The sequence below is a fragment of the Tachypleus tridentatus genome, chromosome 10, assembly GCF_004210375.1.
Source record: "Tachypleus tridentatus isolate NWPU-2018 chromosome 10, ASM421037v1, whole genome shotgun sequence".
Classification (NCBI taxonomy): Eukaryota; Metazoa; Arthropoda; class Merostomata; order Xiphosura; family Limulidae; genus Tachypleus; species Tachypleus tridentatus.
The window spans coordinates 64,252,378-64,265,358 of NC_134834.1; the positions used below are offsets into that span (position 1 = coordinate 64,252,378).

At 36.1% G+C, this 12,981-nt stretch overlaps 1 protein-coding gene and 1 long non-coding RNA gene across 7 annotated transcripts in view; one reads left to right on the top strand and one right to left on the bottom strand.

Annotated features, from left to right (window-relative positions):
• The window catches only part of LOC143229454 (zinc finger MIZ domain-containing protein 1-like), a 177,362-nt gene that overhangs the window by 37,386 nt on the left and 126,995 nt on the right, over nt 1–12,981 (bottom strand). The window contains exon 1 of one of the 6 annotated variants that reach the window (XM_076461793.1): nt 3,054–3,329. The exons of the other annotated variants lie outside the window; for them this stretch is intronic. The gene's annotated coding sequence lies outside the window, so the exon portion shown is untranslated. Of the gene's footprint in view, nt 1–3,053; nt 3,330–12,981 lie in introns of those variants that run through there. 6 annotated transcript variants of the gene reach the window in all.
• The window catches only part of LOC143229455 (uncharacterized), a 28,571-nt gene continuing 26,417 nt past the window's right edge, over nt 10,828–12,981 (top strand). Inside the window, exon 1 of the long non-coding RNA XR_013015879.1 lies at nt 10,828–11,864. This is a non-coding gene — a long non-coding RNA (uncharacterized LOC143229455). The remainder of the gene's footprint in view (nt 11,865–12,981) is intronic.

Below are 12,981 nucleotides of genomic sequence, written 5' to 3' on the forward strand. Positions count from 1 at the left end.
AACTGTACGTACGTTCAGTAACAGATTTATGACCGAGTGCCTGGTTGATGTTCCGTGTAGTTTCGATAGCTTTTCGTCCAAGTTTGAAGTCGTAGAAGAAAATCAGACGAAAGTTCTTGTCCATGCTGTCTTAGGTGTTGCGAAACTTACTCTGAGTAGAGTTGAAACAGCAGATAATTGAGACACCTTGTAAGCGACAAACGTTAGATTAAACCAACGACAAGTTACTCAATCAATATTCAGCTTCTAAATGCCATCGTGAGAATTCCGACATTCGTTTCTGGACCACCTAACATATATGTGGTATACAGTTTGAATTCGTATACGAAAAGCGGAACTATTCTTGAAGCAGTAACTTGGAACCAGCCAAAAAAATTCTAAAAAAATGTTTTCTCTCAAAGTTCAAGTGTCATAATAATAATTAACACGAATGCTTTAGTCCTAAGGCAAATGTCTTACATAAATACTGCACAGATATCCCATTTGTATTTGCACTTTGAACAAGTTGAAGAAATATACGTATCATATCTAAAACGCAATGATACCAAATATTTCTTTGAATAGGTGAAATCACACTGAAAAGACCATTAAAGTTCTCCCTGAAATGTATAACTGTTATGCCTACAGTGGATTATTTAAATTTGGTGGATGAGTTCAAACGATCACTTTGTGATATGTGCCTTGAAGTTTCACGTAGTTCTTGTAAGAAATTAAAAACGAACACGCTTGTTTTTGTTTTAATTTCACGCAAAGCTACTCGAGAGCTATCTGCGCTAGCCATCCCTAATTTAGCAGTGTAAGACTAGAGGGAAGGCAGCTAGTCATTACCACCCATCGCCAACTCTTTGAGCAACGAATAGTGGGATTGACCGTAACATTATAACGCCCCCACGGCTGAAAGGACAAGCATGTTGGGTGCGACGGGGATGCTAACCCGCGACCCTCAGATTACGAGTCGCACGCTTTAACACGCTTGGCCATGCCGGGCCACAACTAACACGCAATATCCTTGTTATCAACCTTCCTAATATCAGTGGTGTTTTATGCTAATTTTCTGTTAATATTGAAGTAGTGTACAAAAACGGGAGGGCAACAACAAGGTTATATATATATAAATGATAAATTAAAGGTTGTGTGGGCCCAGGGGCTAATAATTTTTGTGAGCTCTACATGCCACGTAATTTTACATAGAATAAAATTATCAACGAGCCCACAGTAACACCACGGGTCCTGGGGCTGAGCTCACTCTAACCCCTACCTAAATACGCCACTGATATGTAGAATGGAACTCAAAAATTCAGCCTATCTTAATCAATATACATACAAAATTATGTACTGCTTATGTTTATTAACGTTATACTATGCTATTTAAAACTGTTTAATTATGGCACTATTTGCGAATTCTGAATATCCATGCCTGCTAAAATTCGTTGCTTAACGATTAAATGAAAAAAATAAAATTCTGAGCTTGGAAACGTAATTCAATAACTTTAATTATTGTTTTCGGATGGCGCTATATTCTATTTTTCATCATCATTAGGAGATAACTATTACTAAACTATTTTTTAAGCTTAATGGACGATATTCAATCTCTAAAAAACGTGTCTGTCCGGTCTTCTTTTAGGCATATGTTCATATGTCGCTTTTATTTAATTTTTTTTCTTAAAAAGGTTGATGAAATCATTATGACTGTACATGGTAAAAATTTGTTTTTGTATTTCACGCAAAGCTACTTGAGAGCTATCTGCGCTAGCCGTCCCTAATTTAGCAGTGTAAGACTAGAGGGAAGGCAGCTACCCACCGCCAACTCTTGGGCTACTCTTTCATTAACGAAGAGTGGGATGGATCGTTACATTATAACGCCTTCACGGCTGAAAGGGCGAGCATGTTTGGTGTAACGGGGAATCAAACCCGCGATCCTCAGATTACGAGTTGAATGCCTTAACCCAGTTGGCCATGCCGGGCCAACATGGTAAAAAAGTCGGGAAGTCTCTTTACAGATTCGTTAATAATTAATTACGATATAATGTAATAGTTTAAAGTAGACACGGTACCCTTCTATTTTATTATCAAATTTTGTCAAGTGTGACATTATTAAAAAACAACATAAATATGCAACTCCTGAGTAATTTCAAACAAAACCGTTTATCAATATTGTTATATCCTGAAACTTGAAAGTTATTATAACAATACAATAAGCACAAACGTTGGTTTTATTCTATCAAACTTAACTAAGTACTTGATACGTAGATACTCTTTTCGAGTTGTTCGTTGATTGTAGAGAGGTTACGGTACATAAAATATGTTTATCAAACACCTTAGCCAAGTTAGACGAAACAGCTAATATGCAATTCTAAGTAATAGTATGGTCTCTGTGGGCGCTTCAAAGGAAGCTTCGAAGTGTGTGTTTTTAACATAACATCGATTCATTCTTCTTCAGGGTGTATTTGTTGAAAGCCTCATTTGCTCTGTTGTAACGTTTTTCACGGTTTGTGCGACAAGATCAGCAATAAATATCCTGAATGAGAAATACCTCAAACCAATCAACGGAAAAAAGTTGATCCAATATAGCTACTTGTTCTTAGCGTCAACATGACTGAATCATTCTGGTTTACAAGTGAAACAGAAACGTACAATAAACATTAAACAAGCCAGTTCGTAAGCGCGCATATTACCAACTGTAAATCACCTTGGCCTGATTTTAATCTTACCTGCGTATTTTTGTACATGTGTACAAACAACATGTTGTTCACAAATATAACCCCAAAAATTGCCATTTATCATGCTATCCAACGCCACCAGAATGACATGTTTATGACGTCATTACATCTTAAAACTTTTATTGGCTTACTGTACATGTGACATTTCTCACTTTCTCCTACAGACAATCACGTGCACTAACATGAAAGGTAGAACTTCTACAAGTTGGTGGGTTAAGGTTACTAATTTATCATGACTTACTACTTATCACATAAGTTAATAACTGATCTTGTAACGATAAGTAAATGTATCTGGGTACACAACGTGATCATTTCTAATACAAAAAAGCTTACCTCTAACTAACGAGTCACATTCTTCCTTGTATTAAACAAATAAATGTGTCTATCATTGAAGTTAACGCTCCAAGTTGATAAAGAACTGTGACTAAACACTACTTGGCCATGGAACACATCGAGAGCCGAAAACACACGGCGTCTGACAGTTCTCAGTCGCCAGCTGGCCTGTCGCTAGCACAACCAGTAGCATGCACTCGTGAAACCAATGAGCTGCGCGTGGACATGCTTCGCTCCACGCGCGTCAGACATGCGTGTGCCTCATCACCTTGCCAGAATTGTTATTTAGTCCTGCCTTGTTGAACCCGTGGCTGTTCTAGTTGCCGTACGTCCTCCCTTGCTGTGGACTCTCACCGAAGCGCAACGGTGTGCATCGCAATACGTTATTACAGCTTGAGCAAAAGCTCCGCCTAGTGGGTGGCAGTGTACACTATGCGCAACTGTCGGTCACTGTCAATCTTTCCAATCAATTTTACCTGTTTACTATCTCCAGTTACTTTCTCATTTACTCCAGTAGTGCTGAGAATCGATCTCAACTCCTTCGGGAAAGAGCAAAAGTTCCTAAAGTTACATTACTGCTTACATATCAATAGCAAGATACCAGCATATCTTGCTGTTTAAGGCTAACATATACATTTAGTAATAGGCTATCCGTTTAGAAAATTATAGCTATTATCCCTAAATGTAAATATAATACCAAATAGACTTGCGAAAAAAATCAATTTTTAAAAGACTGTCGGTTATCCGAAAAAAACAACAAGACGTTAAGAGTAAGTTTGCAGAGACAAAGACATTTGTAGCAAAGATATCCGATAGATGGCGCACGTATTTCGTCACCTTCAAATTGAATGTGTTTGAAAAGAATAAAACAAATATTAATTCTCAAGATGGTTTAACTTGTTTAACAAAATATTAGTATTACTTAAATTTATCATTACCTTTGTGGCGATTGTTTTGCTTTAACTCAAAGATGTGTAGAAAAACTGTCCAGATATCGCAACAAACTGAAATCTGATGAACGTACTCAAATGATGATGCATGCACACAATATAAACGCAAATAAAGCTGCGCGTACGTCCATGTCTGGATAACCAAATGAGTGCTATATATATATAGTCATAGGACTCCTTATGTAACAAAGTATAAATATTTGGTCACTGGATATAACCGCTATTCAACAATTTCGTTGCCCCTGGTGGTGTGGGAGCAAAAATAATATTTCTGCTACATCCTCGTATTATAATTTCAATCGAATTTTTATTGCAACAACTTCTGACAAGTTCAAACATAATATAATATATTGTAGAAATATATCGTAAAAAATACTAATTCGTTTTGTATAATGTATTGCCAATGTTTATGAAACAAGAGGGAATCCTCAGTAGCTGCGGCACATGACTTTATTTTATTTTCATTAACTGTACGTTTGTGCGTACGTATACCCGATTTCATTTGATTACTCATCAATATCACTAACCACCGGTCCACCCTCAAGTTGAAATTCGTTTAGGTGGGATTAGAGTAATTTACTCTATAAGACCTTAAACGTAGTCAAATACATCAATCGAAAAAAGTGTTTGACCTCTTGAGTCCAAAACTGTAATTAGATTTCAAATCGGTCAAGTCTGTCCTTGACAAAAAGAGCCATTCTAAAAAAACTGTCTAGGTATTCATTGTGTCGGGCCCGAGGGTCGCTGGTTCGAATTGCACCAAGTCAATCCCACTATTCGTTGGTCTAAGAGTAGCCCAAGAGGTGGCGGTGGGTGGTGATGACTAGCTGCCTTCCCTCTAGTCTTACGCTGCTAAATTAGGGACGGCTAGCAAAACAAAGAAACAATTCACTGTGTCTTTGCAGAAATATATAAAAAATACTGACAATGCCGCAAAACAGGCTAACACCTGAATTCAGATCTTCAACAATAAATGAGCATAAAACTCTATATTTAAAATTAAAAAAAACCATCAAAATAGTGCTTTGTTTGTTTGTTTTGGAATTTCGCACAAAGCTACTCAAGGGCTATCTGTGATAGCCGTCCCATATTTAGCAGTGTAAGACTAAAGGGAAGGCAGCTAGTCATCACCACCCACCGCCAACTCTTGGACTACTCTTTTACCAACGAATAGTGGGATTGACCGTCACATTATAAGGCCCCCACGGCTGGGAGGGCGATCATGTTTGGCGCGATGCGGGCGCGAACCCGCGACCCTCGGATTACGAGTCGCACGCCTTACGCGCTAGGCCATGCTAGGCCCCCAAAATAGTTCACCTCGTGGGTTAGCGTAAGCACGAGGTCTTATAATCTTAAAATTCGGCGATATAACATACACCCATATTTAAACCACGTTTTTATACATTACATTCAAGACGAAATTAACTGACAAGTTTAAAAGTAGTTTTCTTTTTCTAATATTTTTTTAACTATGACTGGGCAACAAAACTAACATATTGTCCATTGGTTAAGCTCGGTATGGCTAGGAGGTTAGGCTGGTACAGGTTGCAGGTTCGAATCTCCATCACACTAAATATGATCACCTTTTCACACGAAGGTGCGTTATAATGTTACGGTCAAAGAGTTGGCGGTGGGTGGCGATGGCTAGCTGCCTTAACTCTAGTCTTACTCTTACTCTTACTCGCAAATGGTTCTTGCGTAGTTTTGCGCGAAATTCAAAACAAAAGCCACGTATAAACATTGCTATTTATTCCTTTCTTACTTAAAAAGTTCATGTATAAAAAGCTCGTTTCTGTAGTAAAAAAAATAGAGTTGTGCTTTCACAGAAAAAGAAAAAATGTTAAAAGACGTTATCATTGGTAATGTATTACCCAAAGGTTTTGATATCACACAAGCGTTGCAAACGAAGTACACGGTTATCTTTTGAGCTGCTCTTTTATGATTAAATAATGTCATTCGACCATCACTCTTGTAGCTTACCTACAGCCCCAAAGGGCGGAAATGAATTTTTGTAGGAATGGGACGCGAACTCTAAATCTTTTTAAAATAGGAATAATAAAGTATATTTATCTGATGATAAAGAAATATTGGTACCAGGTTTAGGGCTCGTGCTTGTGCGATTTTGTTGTCATCACTGTTCTTATTTAATTTGCTAAAACGTATTATATGGTATCGTCCTCCTGTTACAGAACACGGATTTCACTACTTTAATAAATCATTCTTTATGTTTGTAAATGGTTTGAGATTTTTGGAGGGGGATTGGCTTCTGAAACATAGTGGTTTTGATTTGTTTTGAATTTCGCGCAAAGCTACACAAGGGCTATCTGCGTTAGCCGTCCCTAATTTAGCAATGTAAGACTATAGGGAAGGCAACAAGTTATCACAACCCATCGCTAACTCTTGGACTACTCTTTTACCAACGAATAATTGGATTGACTGTAACATTATAAAGTTCCCATGGCTGAAAGGGCGAGCATGATTGGTACGATGGGGATTCGAACCCGCGGCCCTCGGGTTACGAGTCGAGTGTCTTAACCACCTAGCCATGCTAGGCCCCGAAACATATTGGAAAGATTAATACATGTAGTCGAATAATTACATTTTTATGGAATCCATGGGTACGACTGTACCTTCTTTTTTCATCAGTAGGATTATGAGAGTTTACTGATAACAATATTTTTACTCTCTTCCATACGAAACTATGACAAAAAATATATTTCGGAAATCGTAATAAACTATATGCATCGCCAGTTTCACTTATATGTATAAAAAAAAAACACATGTAAGTTATGCAATGCAGATCTTTAGCTTATATTACAATTATCAAACATTGCGTTTATACATGACCATCGTAAGTTCTTAAGCCTAAAACAATATCACCTAAAATATTTTTAAAATAATGATTTCTTATAATTGTGTTAAGAGATTCCGGTGCTTCATTGTTATTTTATTTTACAAAGAACATAGAAGATTTGACATTCACCATTATAATCCGGTCCCCTTCAATGCCTATGATTAACAAATAATTAACTAATAATATTTGAAGTTGTTCATTATTGGTTAATGCCAGAACTAATCAAGCCGGCTGGGTTGGACAGACATAGTAGTTGACCAGGTGCTACCTACTTCTGTCATCAATTTTAATGGATAACAACTGGAGGAGCGTAAATTAGTTTACGTACCTGGGTTTGTAACTGTCATGAAATTAAATTAACCACTTCCAAATTGGTAGGTGGATTACCTGATTTACTATTAACAATTTCACAAACACATTTTACACATGTAAAGAAGTCCTGCTTCCTAATGTTGAACGTGTATTTGATCAGTCTAAGAACTGAGGTAAAACCAGTGATGTTTTAACAGAGTGGTGCCTATTAAGATTAAATGTATTATACTTTTTTATAAATAACAGTCCACCTGCTTTCTGGTTGTCGTGGATACGCCGAATTTGACTCATTACCACTTGTCTCGAATATTATCGGAGTTGATAAATCATTTTTAATGGCACTTGAATAACATGTAACAGGTATCGGAAAGATAGAAGTTAAGAGAGACCTATCGACTTGTCATATAAAAATAGAAGGAATATACGTAAAATAAGTCAACGTCTGTTGGTCTATTTAAACATGGTTTTCGATACTCTAACCTGAATGATACCTCGAGTGGCAGTTGGTCAAAATGGTGCATACATAGCCATCTTTAATAAATTAAACAACCAATCACCCTTCACGTGATTGACTGCCAGTTTTATTTCGTGTCCAAAAGTGAAACAAGTGAAGACATTAGCGACATATCACAAGCTTGAACCTTGGATATTGGACACAAAGCCTGGGACGCCATCTACTTATCCACAATCCCTGAGTAGTTGCTCCTCAGCAACTTACACACTCGCCCTCTAAGCCTTGTGTACTTTATTATGTCTCTGTCAATCACAATAATTGTTGGTAAAAGAGTAGCGCAAGAATTGGCGGTGAGTGGCTATGACTAGTTGCCTTCCCCCTAGTCTCATTTTAAATTAGAGACGGCTAGCGCAGACAGTCCTCGTATAGTTTTGCGCGAAATTCAAAAAAAACAAACAAATAACGCCGTCTAAGGGCATGAACGAATATAATTTTCTGTTTATTTGTCTAAATGTGTTTAAATGTGCTGCATTAGTAGAAATGAACATAATTTACAAAAATGATTTTATGTTAGTTAATTGTAATTATTATCGTGTTTATGGAATATGCTTAACAGACAAATAAGGTAATTCGACATACACTTTCCTCATTTTCTCAAAGTTATTAATAGGTTTAGGATTCTACATAATTCGTATTGTGTTTACTTTGTAATAAATGAAAATGTAAAAAAGGTGTAATTTCACTTCGTTGTAGCCCCAGTAAGACATGTTTGCTTATTTGTAGTTAAGCGCAAAACAACATGATTGGCTATCTGTGTTCTGCCCCCGACGGGTATCGAAACCTGGTTTATGTAAGATATTAAAAAAACGTTTAAAAATTATCATAAAAGAATATTAAAGTGAAAAGTTAATTTAGAATGAAACCCGCTTGCAGTACATAGAACATATTTTCTTTTATTCCATGATTATGACGTACTAGTATTTATAGGTTAGAAACAAGTGAGAAAAACACTTAAAAATAAGAGGTTATCCGTATAACTACCGTACATGTCTATTGTGTGTGTGAAAGAGACTACTCCCTTCGACCTTCGTGTATGTTTTTAAAACAAGCTAGCGTGTATTAAGTTACTTCCCCTACTTGCTGATGAAGTTTCTTTGTATGACGCGTGTAAAGAGGGACCTGAGTATGTTTATACCAAGGAGTAAAAGGTCTACACACAACAAGCACACAGCACTGAAAACTACAACGCACTCAGAACAATAGAAGTTGGGGATAAGCTGTCCGTAACGTATTCTAGGAGCGTACACACCACAATAAACAGCGGGTAGAGAAGGTCGAAAATGTGCGCTTAATCATAGCATTTTCGATCACCCCCCTGTCACTAAGTGCAACGTTCTTACAACAAAGTGAAGACTGACTGGCAATAACCAAGAAAACACTTTGCAACATGAGGGTTACCGCGAATCCCACTCAAGCCTTATCGACATTTCTCTATCAAGATCTCTTTATCCACCGTGCACAAGCGGTTTGTGACGTAGCATGGCGTGTAGCGTTGGTTCATTGCTCAACGAAATCTGGAACTTGCTGACACAGAGAGCGGGAAAATATCCTCTTCACATTTATTCTCACAATTACTAAAAGTATCTGTCAACTGATTTACACCAGTTAGTCCGGTAATCCACTATAAACGTCATGTCGTGGAATGATTTCTAGATGCTTCATATCCAATTATTCGATGGGTGATCGGTACTAGTAACTCGCTAACTTCTATCACTTTAAAAATAGAAATGGTCATTGTTTTTTATATAATTATCGTTGAGTATTACTATCAATGTAACTTAGAAAACTTTAATATGGTTACAAACTTCCACGACTTCTGATAAAGCTATCATAATTTTCTCTCACAATCCCATTGCAAATACACCAGTGCAGCTTCTGTTGACAATTCAGTTTTTTTTCAGTCTTCATATAAAAAGTTAAGTAAAGATTACAAAGTGTTTTTTGACAAATCAATAAGTTTAAATGTTACTGATGTCCAATACAAATAATATTATTTCTCATAAAAAGGTCTCAAGAGGTAAAATAAACCGACAATTTTAATCACTCGGACAAAACAAACAGTGATTTTCTCTGCCAATAGATGGCGATAAGTTTTCTTAACCCTTATGCAATAATATATATAATTTCAAAAGGACTGACATCCGAGCTTTTAAAGTAAATCAAAGCCAAAGCAACTGGTGTCATGCGTTGGGAAACAATTTGACTTCTATACACTATATCGTCATTTCTAAATTTTTTTGTTCAAATTGACTTACCTTTAAAAAACGTTTTCTTACTTACTGGATCAACGAATTTCACAAACATAAATACAAATTATTTTATAGATAATTAAGATAGTCTCTATGATAGATAAACGTCGTACTTTTTATCTAATTTAATTTGGTAGATTAGATTTTAAGATCTTTCTCCACAATCGTCACTCCGAACTAGGCAGTTGCTAACAATTTTACCTTTGGTTCGTTCAAAAGCCAATATAATTATATCATTTCTTTATTGTGTAAAATATTTATAATTTATATCTAACAATTCAAAATAGATTTACACAGATATCGAAATCGTACTTCTATAAATATATATATAGCTATACAGTAAACAATACTGGAAGGAGTAAATAAATACGTTTTCAGGCGATTTCTCATGTAGTTTATTATTTCAATTATTACTAGATGGCGTTCTTAACGTCGAAAACAAAACTAGCTTCGAAATGAAAATAGGTTTGAATTGATAATTATAACCCTGAAAATCATTTATAAATGGTTCTAAAACGCGTAAATATTAACCGTATATCCATTTAATAAAAGTGCTAAAAATAACAATAACTAGGGTAAAATATTCATTAAAAATTGGAAAATAAAGTTATATTGCTTTATAATTGTAGATATATTTCAGGTCATGGAAACTGATTGTCCAACAAGGTTTTATTTAAACTTGAAGTTTACCGTATTTGCGTGTTAATTAAGAAACTAGAAGTTTAACAATTCAGGTAAACACTGATACTTTTAAATTTATAGAACTTCTGCAGTAAGGCAACTCGAGTCACATACAATTGACTAACCAAACCAATCAAAGATGAGGCCAAAACAAGGGCCTAGACACAACCTGCAGTCATGCGACCTCGAGACAGCGTGGGATAGATACAGACTATTTGTCCTCTTTCCAACTCAACTGACGCCACCACAAGCAGCACTGACTCACGTGTGTCTAATTTAAACTGTACAAGCACTAACTTTCTAGCACTTTTGTTAGTACTGAGTGACTAAAACATTGTCTGTTACAACACTCAGGAGGATAACAGGAATATGGAACGGATTACGGTCAAATTATTTTTCAAGTGCTAAAATATGTGCAATATTACGTAAACTTTTATCTTATACTTAAAGCGACATCTAGTGAATGGTACATGTTCTAACAAGTTTCGTCATTAGGCTAATCATCAGTTACTGTGAGTTGTTAACAAGAATATCCGTCTTTGTAAACGATGACGTCATTTTTAATTACTTGGAAAATTGTATCATATTTCGCTCAACTTGCTAGTACAAAAACAAACTCGAAAATTAAAACAAAAACCTTCAAGGTAAGCATTTGAAACATCTTTGGTAACAGGAAGAGCTTTAGTTTTTGAGTAAAATCTTTCAACTTTTGTTTTGACATCAACTCGAGTTCAAAGCTCTTCTTCGAGGTATAATTTTTCACATTTCATAAATAACAACAAAAATAGATCGTGTTCTTGACTGCGTCACATACACATGCTGAATATCCATAGAAAAAGTATAGCACGTGTTCGAAATAAAACTTACCCACTCAGAAAAGGGTGAAATAATCCTTGAAATGCGGGAGTGTGCTTATTCAAGAACAGCTATTTCTGGGTATCAAACAAGAGGAAAAATGTTCGAACTAAACGCAACATTCAATGTGCACTAAAATGAGAGTCAAAGTAATTTGGCTCTAAGCAGAAAGCAACAGCGTGCACATGTGATGTTACAAATGCCTTTTTCTACTGATATAGATGGCGCGCTTTTCACAAATTTCTGATGTGGCTATAAGTGAACCTCAGTTCCCGCATGCGACAAACAATTGAAGGTTCTGAAAAATATGTGAAAGACTAAGTTGTGTTGACACAGATGGTTAGCACACGGGCTTATACATGATTACACACCATGTAAGAGCTAAAACTGTTAAAGGTAAGTGTTTTATACCTACTTTAACAAGGACCCAATAATGAGTAAATCTAAAAGATATACAACACAAATTCATGAAATCTAGATATTCATCAGATATATATGTATTATATAAAAATATACGCAAGTTCATTCATTGTATTCAAAACAGCACTGTGTACATCTATCTATTCAAGAGGCTCGGCATGGCCAGGTGGTTAAGGCACGCGACTCGTAATCCGAGGGTCGCGGGTTCGAGTCCCCGTCCCACCAAACATGCTCGCCCTTTCAGTCGTTGGAGCGTTAGAAAGTTACGGTCAATCCCACTATTAGTTGGTTAAAAGAGTAGCCCAAGAGTTGGCGGTGAGTGGTGATGACTAACTGCCTTCCCTCTAAACTTACACTGCAAAATTAGGGACGGACGGCGCAGAAAGCTCTGGTGTTGCTTTGCGCGAAATTCAAAACAAACCAAAACCAAATCTTTTGATTCACTGATATAGCACGTTAAGAAACAACGAACAACTTCAGCTATCTAAAATTAACAGATTTCTTTGGGCACATATATCATCGTGTGAACAATCCAAACTAAGACTGAATTACAACACCCTAACAAAGTTAGACCCTTGAATTACAGTACCAGCCTTCTAAGTTTACTACTTGCACCTAAGTTTAGTTTAGTTTATCCCGTTAATCCGACATTCACCATCTGATAACAAACCCCTCCATACTTAAGGGATTCTGTTTTATTTAAATGGCTTGTTAACAATTTCATACCTTGCAGCTCATTAGTTAATATCAATCACATCATTTCTATATATACACAAGTTTAAGATTAACTTCAAGCACATTCACAATAGTAGCTACGAAATAAGAACATAAACACTTTAGGATCTAACATTCATCCAAGAACACAGAACTATTGTCTTTACAGATATTTCTTGAAAGTCCATCTGATCCAAAATTATTTGACGAGGTAAACCGTATGTAATATTCAATTACTCACTATAAATATTAACTAATGTGAAATAACACCTGCTGATTGTAATTATGCATTTCTTATTATGTAAGAATGTTACCGGATAACTTCTTGTAGTTATATAGTTGTAAAATGTCACTAATATTCCATATGATCTCCAATAAG